The 21,531-nt window shown below is 43.5% G+C and overlaps 4 long non-coding RNA genes across 5 annotated transcripts in view; 2 read left to right on the top strand and 2 right to left on the bottom strand.

Moving 5' to 3' along the window:
• Positions 1 to 2,165: 2,165 nt before the first annotated feature.
• On the bottom strand, positions 2,166 to 3,546 carry LOC309520727. Its single transcript, XR_014214344.1, has 2 exons — positions 3,493 to 3,546; positions 2,166 to 2,688 (listed from the first exon to the last, which is right to left on the bottom strand). It is a non-coding gene; the product is annotated as an uncharacterized lncRNA (long non-coding RNA).
• Positions 3,547 to 4,553: 1,007 nt separating this feature from the next.
• LOC309520738 lies at positions 4,554 to 6,218 on the top strand. Its single transcript, XR_014214358.1, has 2 exons — positions 4,554 to 4,784; positions 5,678 to 6,218. It is a non-coding gene; the product is annotated as an uncharacterized lncRNA (long non-coding RNA).
• Positions 6,219 to 11,736: 5,518 nt separating this feature from the next.
• LOC309520749 lies at positions 11,737 to 13,126 on the bottom strand. The gene is made up of 2 exons (XR_014214372.1): positions 13,086 to 13,126; positions 11,737 to 12,264 (listed from the first exon to the last, which is right to left on the bottom strand). It is a non-coding gene; the product is annotated as an uncharacterized lncRNA (long non-coding RNA).
• A 1,141-nt stretch (positions 13,127 to 14,267) lies between these two features.
• The window catches only part of LOC309520744, a 66,668-nt gene continuing 59,404 nt past the window's right edge, over positions 14,268 to 21,531 (top strand). The window contains exons 1-2 of one of the 2 annotated variants that reach the window (XR_014214365.1): positions 14,268 to 14,310; positions 15,258 to 15,452. This is a non-coding gene — a long non-coding RNA (uncharacterized lncRNA). Of the gene's footprint in view, positions 14,311 to 15,257; positions 15,887 to 21,531 lie in introns of those variants that run through there. The other variant, XR_014214366.1, reaches the window with a different exon arrangement.

The following is a 21,531-nucleotide window of genomic DNA, read 5'->3' on the forward strand; positions in this document are numbered from 1 at the left end:
GCAAAGAAAGCTAGGATATCCCACTGAGGTATGGAGTCATTTAGCACCCCAGTGTTGATGAACTTAGAGCATAGTTCAGTTCCTAGTGGGAGGCAGAATTCATATACATGGGTGAATAAATCCATGGGCTAAGAAAGGAGATCTTGGAGGAGGAGGGGTGATCAAATCAGTTGCTATCTTCAATGTTATCAAAATACATTATCCTGGATCCACAAGTAGTACTCAAAATGATGCTCCCAAAATGATGAAATGTATAATCTCTTCCCTTTCATAGCCATTCAATCAATGAGGTTTTCAGGAGAGAGCCTCATGCAAATACCACCTATCAGGAAATCCCTACTACACACCAATTTAATCAGGTTTTTAGTGTTCTGTTTTTAAAACTCCTTCCTTCTACACACCAGACTCTGGGGAACTGTCCTAGACTTCAGACAAAGGGAATTGCTTCTTCCCATCCTCATTACATCCATTTGCTCAAGGAGAAATAAGAATCAATATCCTGTAATATGACATATGGTATATACAGTTGTTCATGGTTTTTTATATTAATCTTGCTGTAAAAATGCATGAGATTATGATATTGTATTTATTTGCATTACCTACAGCCTATTCTACTGATGAAGCCTAGGATGGCGAAACTGTTACGATATAGAAGCAATGCGGCCGCGAGCTGCTGCTAGCTTGGAAGCAAAACATAATGGGAATGTTGGGACTGTTCCGTGGGAAACAGAGGGACGGTCTTTTCACAGTGTGAAGCACCGGAATTAGCTCACAGTGTAATATGAGCTGTACAGGAAGTACGGGAGGAGTTTGTCTCTCTGCTGTTGGAGTTTGAAGAGAGCAGACGTGTTTTCTGTAACGCTGCAAAGACAGAAATAAAGGCATGTAAATACGTTTCTGTCTATCTCTTTCCCCTGCCCGGGGGGGGGGCAGGAAAGAGTGGTGTGTTCTTCTCACGCTGAGGAGGATCGCCGATCGCGACCTAGCCTGTATCCTGCCGGGGAATGCAGACAGGGAGGTCAACCGGAGAATCAAGCCGGGTGCCTGGAGAGTGGCCAGTTTCTCCTGAAGGCAGGCTTGAATCCCAACAGAAACAAGGCTAATATTCTGGAAATCCTTGTCCTAGACTCTGTGAAAGGGTTCTGTGGAACTGTAACAACCCTTCATGCGGATTATTGGACTCTATGAACAGACAGGTGGAATAGACACTTATACATGTATGGGCCTTATGCATGAACTGACCAGAGAATGAACTGATCCACTGGGTCCCCTGCTTTTTTCGCTGAACTTTATGAGACTTTCGTTGGAATCTACAGTTTTATACAATGAATAGTATAACTTATTTATTCAAAAGTACAGCCGGTTACGTCTTGTGTGTTTATCAAGGAGAGATACCGGCTAGTGATCCTCGGATGTTACATGTGTATCAGGGCCTGGCTAGATAAGGAGGAATGGTGGGAGGCTACAGCCAGTGGAGAAGGACCCCCCCCCCACCAGGGGAACATCAAAGCTGGAAGCCTCTGAGCCAGGACAGTGATGGTGGGATACAGGACAGTTCAGAGAAAGAAGGGGGACAGACAGGCTGGAGGCTGGGCAAGCCACAGTTTTAAGTTAGAGTAAGGCAGCTGAGGAGGAGGAGGAGGCTGAGCCTGTGACAGATCCACAGCAACCTGCCAGTTCCACTATTTTCCTCTCTCCTCCTCCCCTGTCTCCAAGAATGAGGAGGGTGTTACATGCAGCAGAACGAAAGGTGCAGAGAACCCCTCCTCAATGAGTTTGTGACTATCCGGAAGGCAAATGCTTGGGAAGAGGCATAGGAGGCCCAGATCCTCAGTTCTGGCAACTGTTTCATCAGGCTAGTCCTGCCAGTGGAGACCTCTTGCTTGTGTTTCATATCTCGAATTGAGAATTAACTTTACTGATCCTCTCTGAGTCTCTGTGCTGAACCGCAGCTGAACCAGCCCTGACAGGGTGCCATGCATGTGCTCTCCCTTTTCAATATTGTATGTGAGATGGAGATAAGCTCCACAGGAGCTGAGCTAGTGATGCTTTTGAGGCTGGGAGCTCTTCAGCTGGAGATTCTTGGAGAATGCAAAGCAGATCACCTGTTTTGGGATCTTTGCCACATTCTGAATCTCAGGGCAAATGAACACAACAAGGCTATGTACCATGCTTTAGAATTTTTATTAATTGCCACCGGGAAAGGTTTTCTTTTCACAGAGGAGTTATTCAAGGAGATGGAAGGAGAGTGACTCCCTAGACAACTAAGGTGATAAAGAGAAGACAACTGGCATGCCTCCTTGAAGGAAAACAAAGTAAAGTAAAAAGGAGATGAGAAGAATCCAGGGTTGTAGAAGGAGGCAGGAATAAACTTAAGACAAAGGAACAGATGAATCCAAGGAGTCCACCAGCATGGAGGAGGCAGCAGCTCTCATCACTTCACTGAACTTCTTCAGCAGCAGCCTTGCTTAGGATAGCAGCAACAGGAACCACAGCCACAAGATCCACAGCCACAGGAACCACAGCCGCAAGAGTTGCAGCAGCAGGGGGAAGAGCAGCAACAGCAAGGAGTGCAGCAACAGCAAGGACTGCAGCAGCAGCAGGGGCAGCAGCAGCACTTGCAGCAGCAGGGAGCGCAGCAACAATTGGAGCAGCAGGACATCTTAGCGGTGGAGAGGGAAGGTGGAGCTGAAAGGATTCAAGGGATTTCCCATTAAGCAAACAACATCCTCAGGCATGTTAAAACACTGTAGACAGATGCTCTGCATTCAGGAGACCAGAAAAGACATAATTTTCACATCATGTTTCCCTCTAAGTGATCCTAAAAGTACATTTTGGTAAGCAAAATGGGATGCACTGTTGTTTTGGCTATGCATCTCTACCCTTCTGCTTATCTAGCACATTTATACTTGATTCTTGCTCAGGTCTGGTGTGCTGTGCCATTTCAGGAATTGCACAACAGATTGTTCAGGAACCACCTCCTTCTCCATCGGGAGCCGCAGGCCGTGTTGGTTTCCTCATGAACACACATGTTTGACAGGTGAATTATATTCAACCATTATAGTTGTAGATCAATATGAAATGTGTGATTGGTCAGAAAAAACCCTGACCCGCCCGCCATTTTAGAACCTGTGCAAGATGTTTGTAAGCAAATTTCTAGTTCTAAAATGCTGAGAGAATTGAGGCTTGAAAGCAAGATCCTCGCTTCTCTGTGAATGAGTAAAGACATGTTTTGTATCCAGGAGACCATTTTGAGATCTTGAATCCCTCATTTCCAAGAGAGAAGTAAATTCTGAATTTGAATTAGCATCTAAGAAATCACGCTTTTGTCCATGCACAACTCCCCATGTGGCAGGAGGCCAAGATTTGTCACCAAGAGTAAGATAAATAGTGAGCAAGTTGCATTGAAAAACCAGAGCTGCTAGACTACATCCTCAAGACTTGAAGCTCTCCTGGAACTGAAAGAATGAAGAGATAATTGGAGGAACTTACCTTTTTTCAGTTCTCAGAATTGGTGTGGATGTTGGATCCAGTGAGTGAGTGAAGAACTCCTGAATGGGGGGCCTTTATATACACCTCTGTGAACCCTTCCGCAAGCAATTATGAACCACGCAATGATGACAAGGTCTTCATTAAACCTTAATATGGGCCTCTACCACACAATCATCTGGTGTGTGATCCTTGACTGTGTCCACATCCTTCCTTTCTGAAGTCAGGTGATGAAGGCTATTCTACAATAGTAACACTCTAATTCTCCCTTCTGTCCAAAGGGGGCATTTATGGGATTGCTTGAAATCAAATACGTTCAGATGAACAGGCATCATATGGGCTTTTCTCAAAGATCTGGTGCCTAAGGGATTCAGTTTTCAGATTGTTTACCTGTGGACACAACATTTAGGCCACTCTTTCTTAGTACGTCATGCAACATGTATAAAGTGATGTTAATAAAACAATGATTTAGGATGATAGTTGTTTTAAGGTCACTGGGGAGGAGCCACTGCAAGTCTTATTCCAAGCAAGCCCATTAAAGTCCACAGACATGGCTGACTTGGGATTACCTACTCTAAGTAGACCTCAGCTGGATGCAAGCCAATTGCTTTTGCATGGTTCAGATGTCAGGTGAAAATTAGGCTGTGGAGCCCAAGTGTTCGTCTAGCAATTATTTTTTACTGTAATGAACATTTGTTAAAGCTACATATTAAATAAAAACATCTGGAACTTCTATCATTCACCAACCTGCTCAGCTACTTTTAAAAAATAAAAGATGGCCCATGCTATTGACTTCTGGTCATTGCTGATAAATATGTGTTATGAGGATCAAATTCCAAGACCTGGGAATAAAATCGTCAGGTGCTTTGAACTTGAGGCCGGAAATACAGTCAGAAGATCTGGAGCATTTCTCCTGGCTAAAAAAACAGTGCAGGATCTCAATGAGAAGCTCTCATTATCTTTGTTCATCATTGCATAATTGTTTTAAAACCAATCCCATAACTGCAGCTTCACCTGGCCTGAGAATTACAGTGTTTCCAGAATTCAGTTTTAATTTCTTCTGTATTTATATAGATAAATAATAGGGGTTGTGAATACAGTCACAGATCACGCACCAGTTAATAATGTGTGGTGGAGGCCAACGTCAAGGTTTAATGTAGAGCTTCTCATTCATGATTAGTGCCTCATGGATTGTGGAAGAATTCACAGAACCATATAAAAGGACCACAATTCTGGAGTTCTTCATTCACTCTCTGGATCCAATATCCACACACCAATTCCTATAGTCAACCAAGGTAAGCTTGTTTCCAAATATTTAATTATTCTTCTTGCTTTCTTCATTGGAGGGAAACTAAAGTTCTGAGCAGGTACTCCAGTGGCTCTGGTCTTGCAAAATCATTCTGAACGGAACACGCACAGGAGCTAACAGTCTCAAAATTGGATTTTTTGTGTGTTTCAGATTTCAACATCTCAACCGGCATATTTTATTTCATAGAGCTAAAGTGTTTTCTATGACGGACTTTTTATAGGTTCGTTGGCACGGCAAAGGCCAAAGTAGATGGTACCATCGAATCATCTCTTCAAATCTGTTTCATGGATATGCAATTTTTAGTTCTGAGGACCGACCATTTAAGCCGTCTTGGGACTGTTAATTGGAGTTCTCAGGGGAACTATGAAGTAGTGACTTCCCTGGAGATATTAACTTTTTCTCATATCAACTGAAAAATATTTCATGCATTTTTGATACATACATATATATAATTGATGTCAGCAGCATAAAAAATGTAAGACATAGCTATAACCATCCCATGTGTAATATGCATCCAGCTATGATAGAATCTGGATTTCCTCTCGGCTGTTGTTTATTTTATTCTTGAGGAAAACTCTGAGTTCCCCTTAACACAGAAAGCAAAATGGTTCTGGATTTACAATGAAGGCAGAATCACTATTGAATTCTTGTTTGGACAAATCGGTCCATTTCAGCATTCATCCGGCAGATGTTTCTCCCATGCTTTATAGAGCAAGGAAATCTTTGTTTAATATAGGGAAATTAATTCAGCTGTGTCATGAGTATGAGCAAAATGATGTGAAATAGGCAACTCTTAATGCAAAACACCACTAAAATGTTTCTTTAACACATCTCACGATGTGGCGCTTAGTTAACTGGTGATTCCTTGATTTCCTGCAGCTCAAGCTTCCTTCTCTGCCTCACGATGTCCTGCTGTTGCCAGTGTGGCTGCTCCCCTTGTTGCTGCAAGCAGTGTTGCTGTTCCCCCTGCTGCGGCTGCGGCTGTTGCAAGCAGTGTTGCTGCTCCCCCTGTTGTTGCAAGCAGTGTTGCTGCTCCCCCTGCTGCTCCTCTTCCCCCTGCTGTGGTTCCGGGTGCTGTGGGTCTTCCTGCTGTGGCTGCAAATGCTGCTATCCCAAGCAATGCAAATGCTGAAGAACCCCAAGGGAAACTCTGAATGCAAACAGGGAGTCTACAACATACAGCCCAAGGAATAATCCCACCACCAGGAGCTCTGGCTTCAAGGCTGCTGGTTGATTCCTTGCACTCATCGTCCAGCTCTTCTCCTAGGAGCCATCTCCAACACGGCATTTGACATGGTTCCTTCATGACACTCTCAATGTGTTTGACTCTTTCTCTTTTCTCTCGCTTCTACATTTCTAAATCTTCTGCTGTTGTAGAATCTACCTGCTTGCATGGCAACTAATAAAATGATAAAGCATCTCTTATAGTTTGGTGTATCTTTCCCTTAAATTGAGGAGAGAGGAGGCTTTTGGATCCCTGTTGAAACTCAAACACTCCCAAGACTATAATTCCCAACAAATTCCTTCGTTGCTTCACTGATCATTTCATTGCCCAGCAGGTGAAGGAAGCAGCTAGGAGATCATCTACATTGGACCTGGTCCTCACTAATAGGCAGGAATTGATCTTTGAATGGGAAGTACTGGGGACCTTGGAAGGAAGTGATCATGTCCTCTTCCCTTTCCTCGGCATACCATGGCATGCTCCTGCAATCTCAGTTCTTGCTGCAAGGAGGTTTTCCTACCTCCTTGCAGCGCAGTCTGTAGGGGCATCCCAGCCAGTTCATCCCGAATCTGCTCATTCAGACCCGCTTTGTATAATGCAAGCAGGGATTTTCTCTCCCATCCCAGTTGCTGGATGTACATCTGAAAATCGGCCCACTACTCTGCCACAGTCTGGTTTCCCTGTCTGAGGCGCATGAGCTTCTGGGCAAGCGCCTCTTTCAGTAAAGGATCTAGATAAATACTCCCCATCATTTTTATGAAGGCATCCAAATTGCCAAGCACTCCATCATTGCTTAACATGAGGGAGTCACCAAGTGCTGAGCCCCTGCCTCTACTGAGAGCCAGTGTGGTGTAGTAGTGGTTAAGAGCAGTAGACTCGTAATCTGGTGAACCGGGTTCGCGTCTCTGCTCCTCCACATGCAGCTACTGGGTGACCTTGGGCTAGTCACACTTCTTTGGAGGTCTCTCAGCCCCATTCATCTCACAGAGTGTTTGTTGTGGGGGAGGAAGGGAAAGGAGAATGTTAGCCGCTTTGAGACTCCTTCGGATAGTGATAAAGTGGGATGTCAAATCCAAACTCCTCTTCTTCTTCTTCTACTAGGCTAATGAGGAATGACACCCTGTCCTTATCATCGTGGAATTCAGCCCCTCGGAGGCTTAAGAAATACAGGCAGGCGGTTTTTGCTGGAGATGTAAAACAAATGAAGGGAATTTTATACATATGTGGTGGACATGTGAGGGAATAAAAAAATTTTGGAATCAGATATATGATGAACTAAAAAAAATATTTAGACTCACATTTCCCAAGAAACCAGAGGCCTTCTTACTAGGGATGGTTGGAAAAGAAATACCAGAAAAAGATAAAACCCTGTTCCAATACGCAACAGCTGCGGCTAGAATGCTAATCGCCCAAAATTGGAAAAATCCAACCACACCAACGGTGAAGGATTGGCAACTGAAACTATATGATTTTATAGAATTGGCAAGAATGACGCAAAGAATCAGAAATCAAAAAAATACAAAGTTAAAAGAGGATTGGAATAAATTTATGGTATATAGTGAAGGCAATTCTGGTAACATAACAACTGCAGTAGGTTCGATTTAACTCTTCCGATGTCATAAACTAAAAATTAACACCAGCTGTAACATGATCTTATTAAAAGTAGAAACCCGAAATCAGGAGGGAGGGAAGTCGATGTAAATGTGTGGTATGTGTTTTTTCTTTTCTTTCACTTTTCTCTCTTTATTTTTTCTTTCTCTATCTAATGTCTTTTTATTGTCTAATGTCTAATTTTTAATGTTTCTTTTTGGTTGTGCCTTTTTTGGTTGTGAATGATGAAGAAAATATAATAAAAAGTATTTAAAAAAAAAAGAAATACAGGCAGGCTGTTTTGAAGGCCACATCTCTGAAGGCTTTCCTGAAAATTGGCTGGGGGGGGCGGTTACGAGGCTCTTGGACGTCGGCCTCCCATATAACTCCATCAGCTGCCTGGACTGCCCCCACCCCACTCCTTCCAACCTGGTTAGCGGCAGCTTCAACTCCTGATTTTGCTGCCAAAGTACCTGATAAGGATCTGCAGGCGGGTTCTGTCCTTCGATTGCACCCGCCGATACGGCCATGGGGAGCTGTTGTTGTTCTACCATTATCAGCTCTTTCCTCTGCCAACTAAAGCAAAGAACTTAGAGAAGGGTCATTCTGTCAGGAGGCCACGTTCCCAGCGTAGATAATTAAAGGATGGTCTATTGCAAAAACCAACAGATAGCTCTGGATGATGCTAACAAAGCCTCCAGCATCATTACTCATTATGGCCCTTCTGAAAATTCCTTTGTTTGTAGCTTAGTCGCGTCCGACTCTTCATGGCCCCATGGACCAGAGCACGCCAGGCACTCCTGTCTAACACTGCCTCCCGCAGTTTGGTCAAACTCCTTCCGGTATCTAAATAATATATTGAAATGATGCCCCTTGTGTCTTTTGTTTTGCTTCCTATCTAGAAGCCCTCCCACTCGCCGACTCCTCGGAGAGATTGGATTAGTGTCAACCACTTCCTTTCCTGATAAACTGTCTCCTTGTCTATTCGCCCCCATTTGAGCTTCCAGCGAACTTTGGCCATGTTCTAGCCTGCTCTCAGCTACTGTCTTATCCGCTCGCCCGTCAAGGTCAGGAAGAGCTGATTTCTGCAGCTACCGGCTCTCCTCTGCCTGCCTAACATCAAAGACTCCCTCTTCCTGGCTGCTTTCTGCATTTGGCTGCAAACCCTCTGTAGTGAAGTTGGGAAATCTTAGTATGTCAAACGCTGGTTCATGCAGGAGTGAAGCATGGTGGGAGAGATAAAATAGTGGCCTTCTGTGGAATGGGTGTTTTGTCTCTTTAAATGTAAAGCTCCCTGTCTCTAGAAATGTGAGTCAATTACCACTTGACTATAGGCAGGATGAAATATTATCTGATTTTCCAGACCCTGGCACAGCTGGGGGCCTGAGTGTGGATTGGGTTGTAAAAAAGGCACAGGAGGCTATCAAGTAATTTACAATTTAGGAGCTGGTATGTGTAAGAGGGGACACGGAGTGGCGCTATGGGTTAAACCACAGAGCCTAGGACTTGCCGATCAGAAGGTCGGCGGTTCGAATCCCCGCAACGGAGTGAACTCTTGTTGCTCAGTCCCAGCTCCTGCCAACCTAGCAGTTCGAAAGCACGTCAAAGTGCAAGTAGATAAATAGGTACCACTCCAGCGGGAAGGTAAACGGCGTTTCTGTGTGCTGCTCTGGTTCACCAGAAGTAGCTTAGTCATGCTAGCCACATGACCCAGAAGCTGTATGCCGGCTCCCTCGGCCAGTAAAGTGAGATGAGCACCGCAACCCCAGAGTCAGTAACGACTAGACCTAATGGTCAGGGGTCCTTTTACCTTTACCTACGTGTAAGAGAGGCCTGGGAATGGAGGAAAAGCCTTTTGATCTTAAGGTCTCTGAGTCCAAACAAAGTTCAGCTGTGCTGGTCTCCTGACAATCAGGAGATACAGTCTCATCATACGGCCATTGGTAATTAACCTAAAGAAATGATTGGTCCCTAACCTGTCCTCCACATGGGTTTTCAAGGATAAAGGATTTGGGAATTCAGATGTAAAGGGCAGAACATCTTGCCCTAGTACTTCTCCTGGGGGTGTTTGACCAGTGAAAGGGCTCTTAACTACTCACTGTGTTTTGAACTATTGTTGCTGTGTGAGTATGGTTTTAGCTAGTTATATTTTACAATGTTTTTATTTTTTTTGTTCGTAACCTACTAAGAAATGCGCAACTTTTTGAGTGGCTTTTCAATAAACTTGGAAAAGGATTTTTTGTCTTTTGTACTCTGTGCCTTTGCTTGGGGAAGCTAAACTAGTGCCTTACTGTTTGGACACCTACCTGTCAAATTTCTGTCTGCGTCACGGTAAAGTGACTCCTTGAACCCCATTCAAGGGTGGTCCAGGAAAGGAGGTGGTGGCAGGTTTACTGTTCGGCTTGTGATTTGCAACAACTAGCGATCTCTCCCGCTTCCTGGCCAAGTCCTGCCGGTGTCTTATGGAATGGTGGGGGGGGGGGTAGATAGTCCCACTCACTACACCCTCACTTTGAGCTGGCTCATTCCTGACAGCATGCCTGCCATATGGAGAGATGGCAAATCTACAAGGAATGACGAGATCTGCTGGGAACCAACCACAACTTATTTGTTTCGTCCAATACAGAGTTTAACTTTACTTACACTGTGCCATTTATAGCTGACCTGCTCCAGAAATGTGCTCCTGGCAACCATGCAATAAAGGACTCAAGTATCTCAAGGAGTGCCTCTGCCCACATGACTGAAACCAGACCCTGCATCCATCACCTGACATCCTTCTCCATGTACTCCCACCCTGAGCTAGCTGTGGAGGGTGGAGACATAAGAATAGGCCTTCGCAGTGGTGGCTCTCCCTATGTCACATGCTCTCCCCAAGGAGGCATCCCTGTCACCATCACTATTTGCTTTTAGGCAAATATTTTTTTCATTCACCTATACTATCGGACCTTAATATTCTGCTCATCTTTTAGTAGGGTGAAGCTGAGTCAGATTTTTTATACATATTCCTCTTGCTTTAAATGTTGTTATACTTATTTTTTTATATAAATCATTTTTATTGGTTTATAAAACCAAAGTACAAATAAACACACACTAATAAGAGCATATATGTATAAGATTCTCCAAATCTAGAGACTTCCCTCCATGGAGTCTTGTTTTGAGCGTCTACAACTGCATCCATACTTCGATTTTTATAACAAACTGTATTGTCCTTCATATTTTTTTACACTACAAGTGAGTCAAAATCCTGCTCTTGTTTTCATCTGTTTGCAGTGGTGGTCTAAATAACTTATACATCTTTCCCATTCTTTTATAAAGCTTTTATCCTCTTGGTTCCTAAGTTTTCCAGTCAGCTTTGCAATCTCTGTGCATTCCATCAGCTTGGTTTGCTATTCTTCTCGGGTGGGGACTTTGTCTTCTTTCCAACTCTGGGCTTCCGTTATACTTATTTTAAATGTATACAGTCATACCTCGGAATGAATACGCTTTGGGTTAGGCAAATTCGGGTTGCGCTCTGTGGCGACCCGGAAGTAATGGAGAGCGTTACTTTTGGGTTTCACCGTGCACGCATGTGCAGACTGTCAAAATGATGTCACGCGCATGCGCAGAAGCGCTGAAACGTGACCGACGCATGCGCAGACGCGTAGACACGGGTTATGTTCACTTCAGGATGCGAACAGGGCTCTGGAACGGATCCCGTTCACATCCCGAGGTACCACTGTATTTCTGTAATTTGCTTTGAGTACACGTTTTTTTTTAAAAAAAAACAACAACCACCACAAATAAATGTCATTTTAATGAAAGGTGTGAATATACCCAAAAGTGATGTGCTATGCTTGAAAGACATCCCCATGGCTAGTTAGTCATGAATGTGCCACTCTTTAGTGGTGCTGAACTGCAGCTGAACCAGCCCTGACAGGATGCCATGCATGTGCTCTCCCAATGAGATATGGTCCCCGTTCCAATATTGTATGTGAGATGGAGATATGCTCCCCAGGAGCTGAGATAGTGATCCTTTCTAGGCTGGGAGCCCTTAAGCAGGAGATTCTTGGAGAATGCAAAGCAGATCACCTATTCAGGGATCTATGCTGCATTCTGCATCTCAAGGCAAAGGAACACAACAAGGCTCTTTACCATGCTTTAGAATTTTTATTAATTGCCACAGGGAAAGGTTTTCTTTTCACAGAGGAGTTATTTAAGGAGCTGAAAGGAGAGTGACTCCCTGGACAGCCAAGGTGATAAAGAGAAGACAACTGGCATGCCTCCTTGAAGGAAAACAAAGCAAAGTAAGAAAGAGATGAGAAGAATCCAGGGTTGTAGAAGGAGGCAGGAATGAACTAAAGTCTCAGGAACGGATGAATCCAAGGAGTCCACCAGCATGGAGGAGGCAGCAGCTCTCAACACTTCACTGAACTTCTTCAGCAGCAGCCTTGCTTGGGATAGCAGCAACAGGAACCACAGCCGCAAGATCCACAGCCACAGGAACCGCAGCCGCAAGAGTTGCAGCAGCAGGGGGAAGAGCAGCAGCAGCAAGGAGAGCAGCAACAGGAAGGACTGCAGCAGCAGCAGCAGGGGCAGCAGCAGCACTTGCAGCAGCAGGGAGCGCAGCAACAGTTGGAGCAGCAGGACATCTTAGCGGTGGAGAAGGAAGGCAGAGCTGAAAGGATTCAAGGGATTTCCCATTAAGCAAAAAACACCCTCAGGCATATTAAAACACTGTAGACATATGCTCTGCATTCAGGTGACCAGAAAAGACATAATTTTCACATCATGGTTTCCCTCTGAATGATCCTAAAAGTACCTTTTGGTTAGCAATATTCTAACACTTCTGCTGGGATGCAGTATTGTCTTAGCTATGCATCTCTACCCTTCTGCTTATCTAGCACATGTATGCTTGATTCTTGCTCAGGTCAGGTCTGCTGTGCCATTTCAGGAATTACACAACAGATTGTTCAGGAACCACCTCCTTCTCCACCGGGAGCCACAGGCCATGCTGGTTTCCTCATGAACACACATGTTTGACACGTGAATTATATTCAACCATTATAGCTGTAGATCAATAGGGAATGTATGCTTGGTCAGGAAAAACAACACTATTTTAGATTTTCTGTAAGAGGATAGTACGTAAATTTCTAGTCCTAAAATGCTGAGAGAATTGAGGCCTGAAGGCAAAATCCTAGCTTCTCTGTGAATGAGTTAAGACATGTTTTGTATCCAGAAGACCTTTTTGAGATTTTGAATCCCTTGTGTCCAAGGGAGATGTAAGTTCTGAATTTGAATTAGAGTCTAAGAAATCACGCTTTTGTCCATGCACAACTCCCCATGTGGCAGGAGGCCAAGAATTGTCACCAAGAGTAAGATAAATAGTGAGCAAATTGAATTGAAAAACCAGAGCTGCTAGACTACATCCTCAAGACCTCAAGATCTCCTGAAATCTAGGAAATCAAAAGAATGAAGAGATAGTGGCACAGAACATACCTTTTTCAGTTGTTAGAATTGGTGTGGATGTTGGATCCAGTGAATGAGTGAAGAACTCCTGAATGGGGGGCCTTTATATACACCTCTGTGAATCCTTCCGCAAGCAATTATGAACCACGCAATGATGACAAGGTCTTCATTAAACCTTAATATGGGGCTCTACCACACAATCATCTGCTGCGTGATCCTTGACTGTGTCCACGTTCTTCCTTTCTGAAGTCAGCTGATTAAGGCTATTCTGCTGTTGTAACACTCTAATTCTCCCTCTGTCCAAAGGGGGCACTTATGGGATTGCTTGAAATAAAATATGTTCAGATGAACAGGCATCATATGGGCTTCTCTGAAATATCTGGTGCCTAAGGGATTTAGTATTCAGATTGTTTACCTGTGGACACAACATTTAGGCCACTCTTTCTCAGTACAGCATGCAACAGGTATAAAGTGATTTTAATATAACAATGATTTAGGATGATAGTTGTTTTAAGGTCACTGGGTAGCAGCCACTGCAAGTTCCGAGCAAGCCCATTAAGGTCCATAGACATGGCTGACTTAGGTTTGCCTACTCTAAGTAGACCTCAGCTGGATGCTTTTGCATGGTTCAGATGTCAGGTCAAAATTAGGCTGAGGTGTTCTGTTTTGTATTCGTCTAGTAATTAATTTTTTTGTTTAATGAACATTTGTTAAAGCTACATTATTAAATAAAAACATGTGCAACTGCTACCATTCACTGTGCTGTTCAGCTACTTTTTTAAGAAAAAGAAAAGATGGCACATGCTATTCAGTTGTGCTCACTGCTGATAAATATGTGTTATGTGGATCAAATTCCAGGACCCATGCATACAAACGTCAGGTGCTTTGAGCTTGCGGCAGGAAATACAGTCAGAAGATCTGGAGGATTTTTCCTGGCTAAAAAGAAAAGTGCGGGATCTCAATGAGAAGCTCTCATTATTTCCGTTCATCATAGCATAATTTTTTAAAACAAATCCCATAAATGCCCCTTTGTGAATACAGTCACAGGTTGTGAATACAGTCACAGATCACACACCAGCTAATAATGTGTGGTGGAGGCCAACGTCAAGGTTTAATGTAGAGCTTCTCATTCATGAGTAGAGCCTTATGGCTTGTGGAAGGGTTCACAGAGCCATATAAAAGGACCACAGTTCTGGATTCCTTCATTCACTCTCTGGATCCAATATCCACACACCAATTCCCATAGTCAACAAAGGTAAGCTTGTTTCCAAATATTTAAACATCCTTCTTATTTTCTTCATTGCAGGGAAATTAAAATTAAGAGCAGGTACTCCAGTGACTCAGTCTCTTAACAGTCTCAAAACTGGATTTTGTTAGTGTTTCAGATTTTGTGAAATGTCTTGTGAAATGCATCTGAATCAAATGCACAGAGGAGCCAACAGTCTCACAGTTTGGATTCTGTTAGCATTTCAGATTCAGCATCTCAACTGGCATGTTTTAATACATAGATGAAAAGTGGGTTGAATAACAGACTCCTTGTAGGTTCTTTGGGTTTTACCTGATGGGATCATCTAATTATCTCTTCAACATATCTGCGTGATGGATGCTACATTTTCATAAGTTGTATTTTTGAGGACTGACCATTTCCCCTGCCTCTGGGCAGTTGAATGGACTCCTTATGGCAGTAGTGACTTCCCTAGAGATATAAATTTCTTCTTGTATCAACTGAGGTAGAATATTTCACCCATGATATATTTCAAGTATACATCAAAATTGCTGATACCTACAACATAAAAAGGTGACACATGGAAATAACCAGGGAACATGTCATATATATCAATCTGTGAGAGAATCAAGACTGCTTGTAAAGCCCTTTTGCTTTTATACTGGGGGACACATCTGAGTTTCCTCTTAGATAAAGAGGGAAATGGCACAGGATTTAGTGTGAAGGTAAAACCAATATTGAATTCTTGGTTGGACAGAATGCTCCATTTCAACACTTAACAGACAGACATTTCTCCCATATTTTATATGACATGAAAATCTTTGTGTAATGTAGGCAAATAATTTCAGCTCCCTCATGAGTAGGAGAAAAGGTATGTGAAATATGTAGTGCTTAATGCAAAGCACCAGTAAAAGATGTCTTTAACACATCTAACAATTTAATGCTTAGTTAACTGGTGATCCCTTGATTTCCTGCAGCTCAAGCTTCCTTCTCTTCCTCAAGATGTCCTGCTGTTGCCAGTGTGGCTGCTCCCCTTGCTGCTGCAAGCAGTCCTGCTGTTCCCCCTGCTGCGGCTGTGGCTGTTGCAAGCAGTGTTGCTGCTCCCCCTGTTGTTGCAAGCAGTGTTGCTGCTCCCCTTCCTGCTGCTGCTGTTCCCCCTGCTGTGGTTCCGGGTGTTGTGGATCTTCCTGCTGTGGCTGCAAAAGCTGCTATCCTAAGCAATGCAAATGCTGAAGAACCCCAAGGGAAGCTCTCAATGTTTACAGGGAATCTACAGTTTATAGCCCATCGAAAAATCCCACCACCATAAGTGCTGCCTTCAAGGGCTACTTCTTAATTCCTGACATTCAGACTTTATATCTCTCTGGAATGTGCTTAATCCTCAAGTTGTGTCTTCCTCTCCTCTTCTTGTTCTTTCCCCTTTGACTCGCCTGGATGTTCTCCTAGGAACCATCTCTAACAAGGCATTTCCCATGATGCCATCATGGCACTCTCTATGTGTGTGACTCTTTCTCTTTTGTTTCTCGTCTACATTTCTAATTCTTCTTTTATTGTACAATCTACCTGCTTGCACGGCAACTAATAAAATGGCAAACCGTCTCCTAAAGTCTTGTTTTATCTTTGCCTTAAATTGAGTTGAGGGGAGGCTCAATGTGTGTGAGCAGCCCCTGCTTTGGATGTACATCATACCCCACCCCAATCGATGGCATTGAATGATCCAGGGGGGTTGGGGAAAATGCACTGCCACTTGAGTTATTGAAGGGCTACTCCAAGATGATGTAGGTAGATGATTCAGGGGTAGGTGGACCAACCATGTCATTGGACCATTCACATATATGGTATAGAAGCAATAGCATAGGAACTGTTCTGTAAGCAGAATGCCCAAGGTTCAACCACTGACATCTCCAGTTAGAAAATCTTCAGCAGCAGTGTTGCTCACTTCCAATCTTTGCTTGCATGCTTCCTGAAGACATCTCAATGGAGTCACCATAGCACATTGCTGGGTACTGGAATAGTTGGTCATTTCTCCTGGATTTGGAGGGTTCTTCTTCTGTCCTTATGACTGTCAGACATCAGATGACGCAAACCCCCACGGTAGGTTGCCAGGAACCGATAAGAAAAGGAAAGTTCTGAGCAATGCTATTTATTCAATATTCACAGAGAGAGGCTTAGAAATGGAGCATCTTTGAGTAATGGTGTTGCTCCGAGTGAAACTCCACACCCTCCATTTCTCCCACTTCCTCATGAGTCATCGCTATGGATGCTGCAAAGTGCCTTTTACCTTTGAGCTCTTTGCTCTCCTACTTTCAAGGCCCGCTGTGTTCTGGGAGGGGTTTTTTGGAACGCTTTCTAAATACAATGTGTCCATCAGCTGTCACCCTCCTGGTGTTTCCTCTTCCTTCTCCTTCTCTCCCATTATTTCCCAACTTTCCCCTTCATCTGCCTCTGAGTAGTGAGTCCAGCATCCTGTCCTCACAATGGCAGGACAGATTGCCCATAGTGCACAATCAGGACACAAACACAAGAACACTGTGGTTTCCAGCAACTGGTATTAAGAACCATTACTGCCTAAAACTTGGAGACATCGCACAGCCATTGTGGTTTGTAGTTCTGGGAGTTTTCACCTCCATGAATTTGTCTAATACTGCTTTAAAGCCATCTAGTTTGGTGGTCAACACAGCCTCTCAAGGGAGCACCTTTCATTGTTTTAGCTATGCACTGCATGAAGACCTTCTTCTTCTTCTCTGGGATCTTCCAGCAATCAGCTTTTAGACAATGAAAGGTAAAACACACACAAATATACACATGATCTTACACTACCCCAAATGATGGGAGGCTGGGAATTTACCTGGTAGGCTGAGGATCAGTAGACTCAAATGGCTACTAGTTCAAATCAGCCTCAAAATCCCTCCATCCTTCAATTATTTAACAAAAAAAGTACTTTCATTATAAGATAGACCCTGACTGGCATCAGCTCTCTGGAGATGAACTTAGACCTTTCTGCATGCAAAATAGCTGCTCTACTACGGAGCTACGATCCTTCCTTTCTAAATGCCCTTTGGGGTTTCCTCCCAATTCTATAATTCCTCCAATCCTATGATTCTATTATTCTGTGAATTTCTGGTGCCAGTTTCTCCATCTCCAGCCTATCATCAAAACACTACAACTGCCATGGGGGACTTTCTCCAAAGCCTTAGTTAAATCAAGGTACACTATTTCCACAGCAGCCCCGTCATCCACCAAGCTCGTAAATCTATCCCAAAAAGAATTGAGATTCACCTGGCATGAACAATTTTTTTGAAAAATCCATGTTGAGTCTTAGTAATCACAGCATCCTTTTCTATGTGCTCATAGGTCAATTGTTTAATTATCTGTGCTATAATCTTTCCTGGTATCGATGTCAAGCTGACCAGTCTGTAGATACGTGAGTCTTCTCCCCACATACAAACTGTTTGAAGATGGGAACAGCATCTGCCCTTGTCCAGTCTGCAGGGACCTCACATTCCCTCCATGGATTCTCAAAAATTCTGGACAGAGGCTCTGTGGTTATATCTGCGAGCTCCTTTAGTACCCTTGGGCACAGCTCATCAGGCCTTGCCAATTTGAATCCATTTAAAGTAGCTAGGTGTTCCTTTGCCACCTCTTTTCCTACCTGAGGCTGAAGTTCCTTCCCTGCACCTTTTATCCTGTTGTCACCAGGTTGAGTTCTGCTTTAATTTTAAGTGACGGGAGGGACAATGTAGGGGTTGAGCAGTTTCACCTCCTTCACCCAATAGCATTTCTTTGTCCTCTTCACCCAGAGGACATACTGCTTGCTTGTTCTTCAAACATAGCTGATGAAACCACTTTTGTTATTTCATTCTGTCTTGCAAGACCGAGATCATTCTGAGCGTTTGCTTCCCTGGCCTTCATCTTGCAACTGTTAGCCACTGGTGTATACAAATCCTTCATGATTCTCATTTCCTCCATTTAGCCGATATGCCCTTCTGAAATCTCATCTCTTCTACAAGCTACTTATGCAGCCCCACTGGTTTCTTTAGATGCCTCCATCTTTTCTTTCTTGTTGGTATTGTCTGCATTTGTTCCTTCAATATTTCAGCTTTAAGAAACTCCCATCCCTCCTGGACTCCCTTCTCTTTGAGTTTTTCTGACCATGGGATCTCAGCCAGCAGTTACTTTAGCTTTTTGAAATCAGCCCTCTTAAAGCCAAAGTACATGTCCAAATACATCCAGATTTCCTATATCTGTGTATCATGAAACCCAAGAGGACATGATCACTTCCTTCCAAGGTCCCCAGTACTTCCAATTCAAAGATCAATTCCTGCCTATTGGTGATGACTAGGTCCAATATAGATGATTCCCTGGTTGCTTCCTCCACCTTCTGGGCAATGAAACAATCAGCGAAGCAATGGAGGAATTTGAGAAGAGATCTCAAAGGAGATGGGGTTGTCGAAACAGTTGCTTTCATCAACATTATCAAAATACATTAGGCTGGATCCATGAGTAGCACTCAATATGATGCAGTTTAAATTATCACCTCTTCCCTTTTATAGCCATCCAACCAGTGTGATTTGCAGGAGAAAGATCAGGGATCCCAACTTGAATAAAATATTGTGGAGGCCTAGATATGCCCCACCCCACATGAATGCACACACACCATTTGAATGGCAATGCCCATCAACTTGGGGGAGCCCAGCCCCCTAAAATATTTTCTTGTGGGGGCTTCGTAGGAGTTGGCTCCTATGAGACAGTGCCTCCTGCACATAACACCTATCAGGAAATCCCTACAACACACTGATTAAATCAGGTTTTATGTGTGGCAGCACCTATTTTTAGAACTCTCTGCCGTTACATGCCAGACAGGTGCTTCTGAAGGGCATGTGTCCCAGACCTCAGACAAAGGACCTTGCTCTTCCTTGTGTTTGCTACACCCATTAATTCAAGGAGAGATAATAGCTAGTGAACCTGGGATGTTATGTGTGTCATGCATGTGCCCTTCCAATGTGCTATGGCCCCCTTCCAAATACTGTATGTGAGATGGAGATGTGCTCCTCAAGAACTCAGCTTCTGATCCTTACTGGCCCAGCAGCCCTTCAGCTGGAGATGCGTGACAAGCAGATGACTTACGCTGGATCTATGAGACAGTCCCCATTTCAAGGCAAAGGAACACAATAACACTCCACTGTGCTTTAGAATCTTTATTAACTGCCATATGAACATATTTCTCCCTCATAGAGGAGTTATTCAAAGAGATGAAAAGAGAATGACCCCCAGGACCACCATGATGATAAAGAGAAGACAACTGGCATGCTTCCTTGAAGGAAAACAAAGCAAAGTAAGAAGGAGATGAGAAGAATCCAGGGTTTTAGAAGGAGGCAGGAATAAATTTAAGGCACAGAAACAGATGAATCCAAGGAGACCACCAGCATGGAGGAGGCAGCAGCTCTCAACACTTCACTGAACTTCTTCAGCAGCAGCCTTGCTTAGGATAGCAGCAACAGGAACCACAGCCGCAAGAGTTGCAGCAGCAGGGGGAAGAGCAGCAGCAGGAAGGAGAGCAGCAACAGCAAGGAGTGCAGCAACAGGAAGGACTGCAGCAGCAGCAGCAGGGGCAGCAGCAGCACTTGCAGCAGCAGGGAGAGCAGCAACAATTGGAGCAGCAGGACATCTTGGCGGTGGAGAGGGAAGGTATTGCTGAAAGGATTCAAGGGATTTCTCATTAAGCAAACACAACACAATATTAAGAACGCCATAGATATACAAACATTACAGCTTAAGACCAATATGAAATGTATGTTTAAAGATTGCTACATGTTGCATCAAGGAAAGGAATGCATAAACTGGCCTCTTCTGAGTCTCCCCTGGGAAGTCACCAGAAGTCAGGCTAAGATATCTGAGAGGATGCTCTCTGAGCCCCCAACATCCTATTAGGCAACTGATGACATGCTTGGCAGAAAAAAAGACTATTTTAGATCCTGTAGAACACAATATTAGGCAAACATTTTAGTCCCACAATGCTGCAAGAATACAGGCCTAAAAGCAAGATCTCAACTTCTCTTTGAATCAGTAAAGACATGTGTTGTAAGAAATGGGGTTTCGAAGAGAAAAGTAGGTTTTGAATTAGAATTAGCATCTAAGAAATTACGCTTTTCTCTATGCACACCTCCCCATGTGGCAGGAGGCCAGGATTGGTCACCAAGAATAAAAAATATATATTGAACCAGTTTCATTGCAAAACCAGAGCTGTTAGACTACATCCTCAAGACCTGAAGTTCTCTTGAAATCAAAGGAACCAAAAGAGTGAAGACAGAACATACCTTTTTCAGTGATAAAATTCGTGTGGATGTTGGATCCAGTGAGTGAGTGAATAACTCCTGAATGGTGGGCCTTTATATACCCCTCTGTGAATCCTTCCACAAGCAATTATGCACCACTCAATGATGACGAGGTCTTCATTAAAAGTCCTCTACCACACAATCATCAGGTGCGTGATTCTTGACTCTGTCCACATCCTTCATTTTTAAATGCAGGCTATTGAAGCTATTTGGCAGTTGCAACACTCTAATTCCCTCTTCTGTCCAAAGGGGGCACTTATGGAATTGCTTTAAATCAATTATGTTGAGATGAACAGGAACCATATATGTTTCTCTCTGAGATCTGGTGCCATAGGGTATTAGCTTTTAGATTGTTGACCTGTGAACAAAACTTTTAGGCGATTATTTCTTAGTACATCATGCAACATGTACTCAGGGTAGGCCCATTAAAAGTCATAGACGTGGCTGACTTTGGTTTATTCATTTGAGTGCTTCTACTCTAAGTAGAACTTTTGGATACAATCCAATTACCTTTGCATGGATCAGATGTCTGGTGCAAATTAGGCTGTGATATTCTTTCTGTGTGACAGAATCCTGGAAGACAGGCATCAGAGGTAGCTGAAATGTATTGCAGTAGTCTAGCACTTAATTTTTGCTGTAGTAAACATTTGTGAAAGCCACATATTAAATCAAAAAAATATGGGACTGCTATTGTTCACCCTCCTGGTCAGCTAACCAAACAGCCACAATATGGTGGCAAATGCTATTCACGTTTGCTCATTGCTGATAAATATGTGTTATGATGATCAGATAATGTCCCATGGATGCAAACGTCAGATCCTTAGAGCTTGGGGCAGGAGGTAGAGTCAGAAGATCCGATGGTATTTCCTGGTAAAAGAAGTTGTTGGATCACAATGAGAAACTCCCACGGCACCCA

This window comes from Podarcis vaucheri (genome assembly GCF_965113315.1).
Source record: "Podarcis vaucheri genome assembly, chromosome: 16".
Classification (NCBI taxonomy): domain Eukaryota; kingdom Metazoa; phylum Chordata; class Lepidosauria; order Squamata; family Lacertidae; genus Podarcis; species Podarcis vaucheri.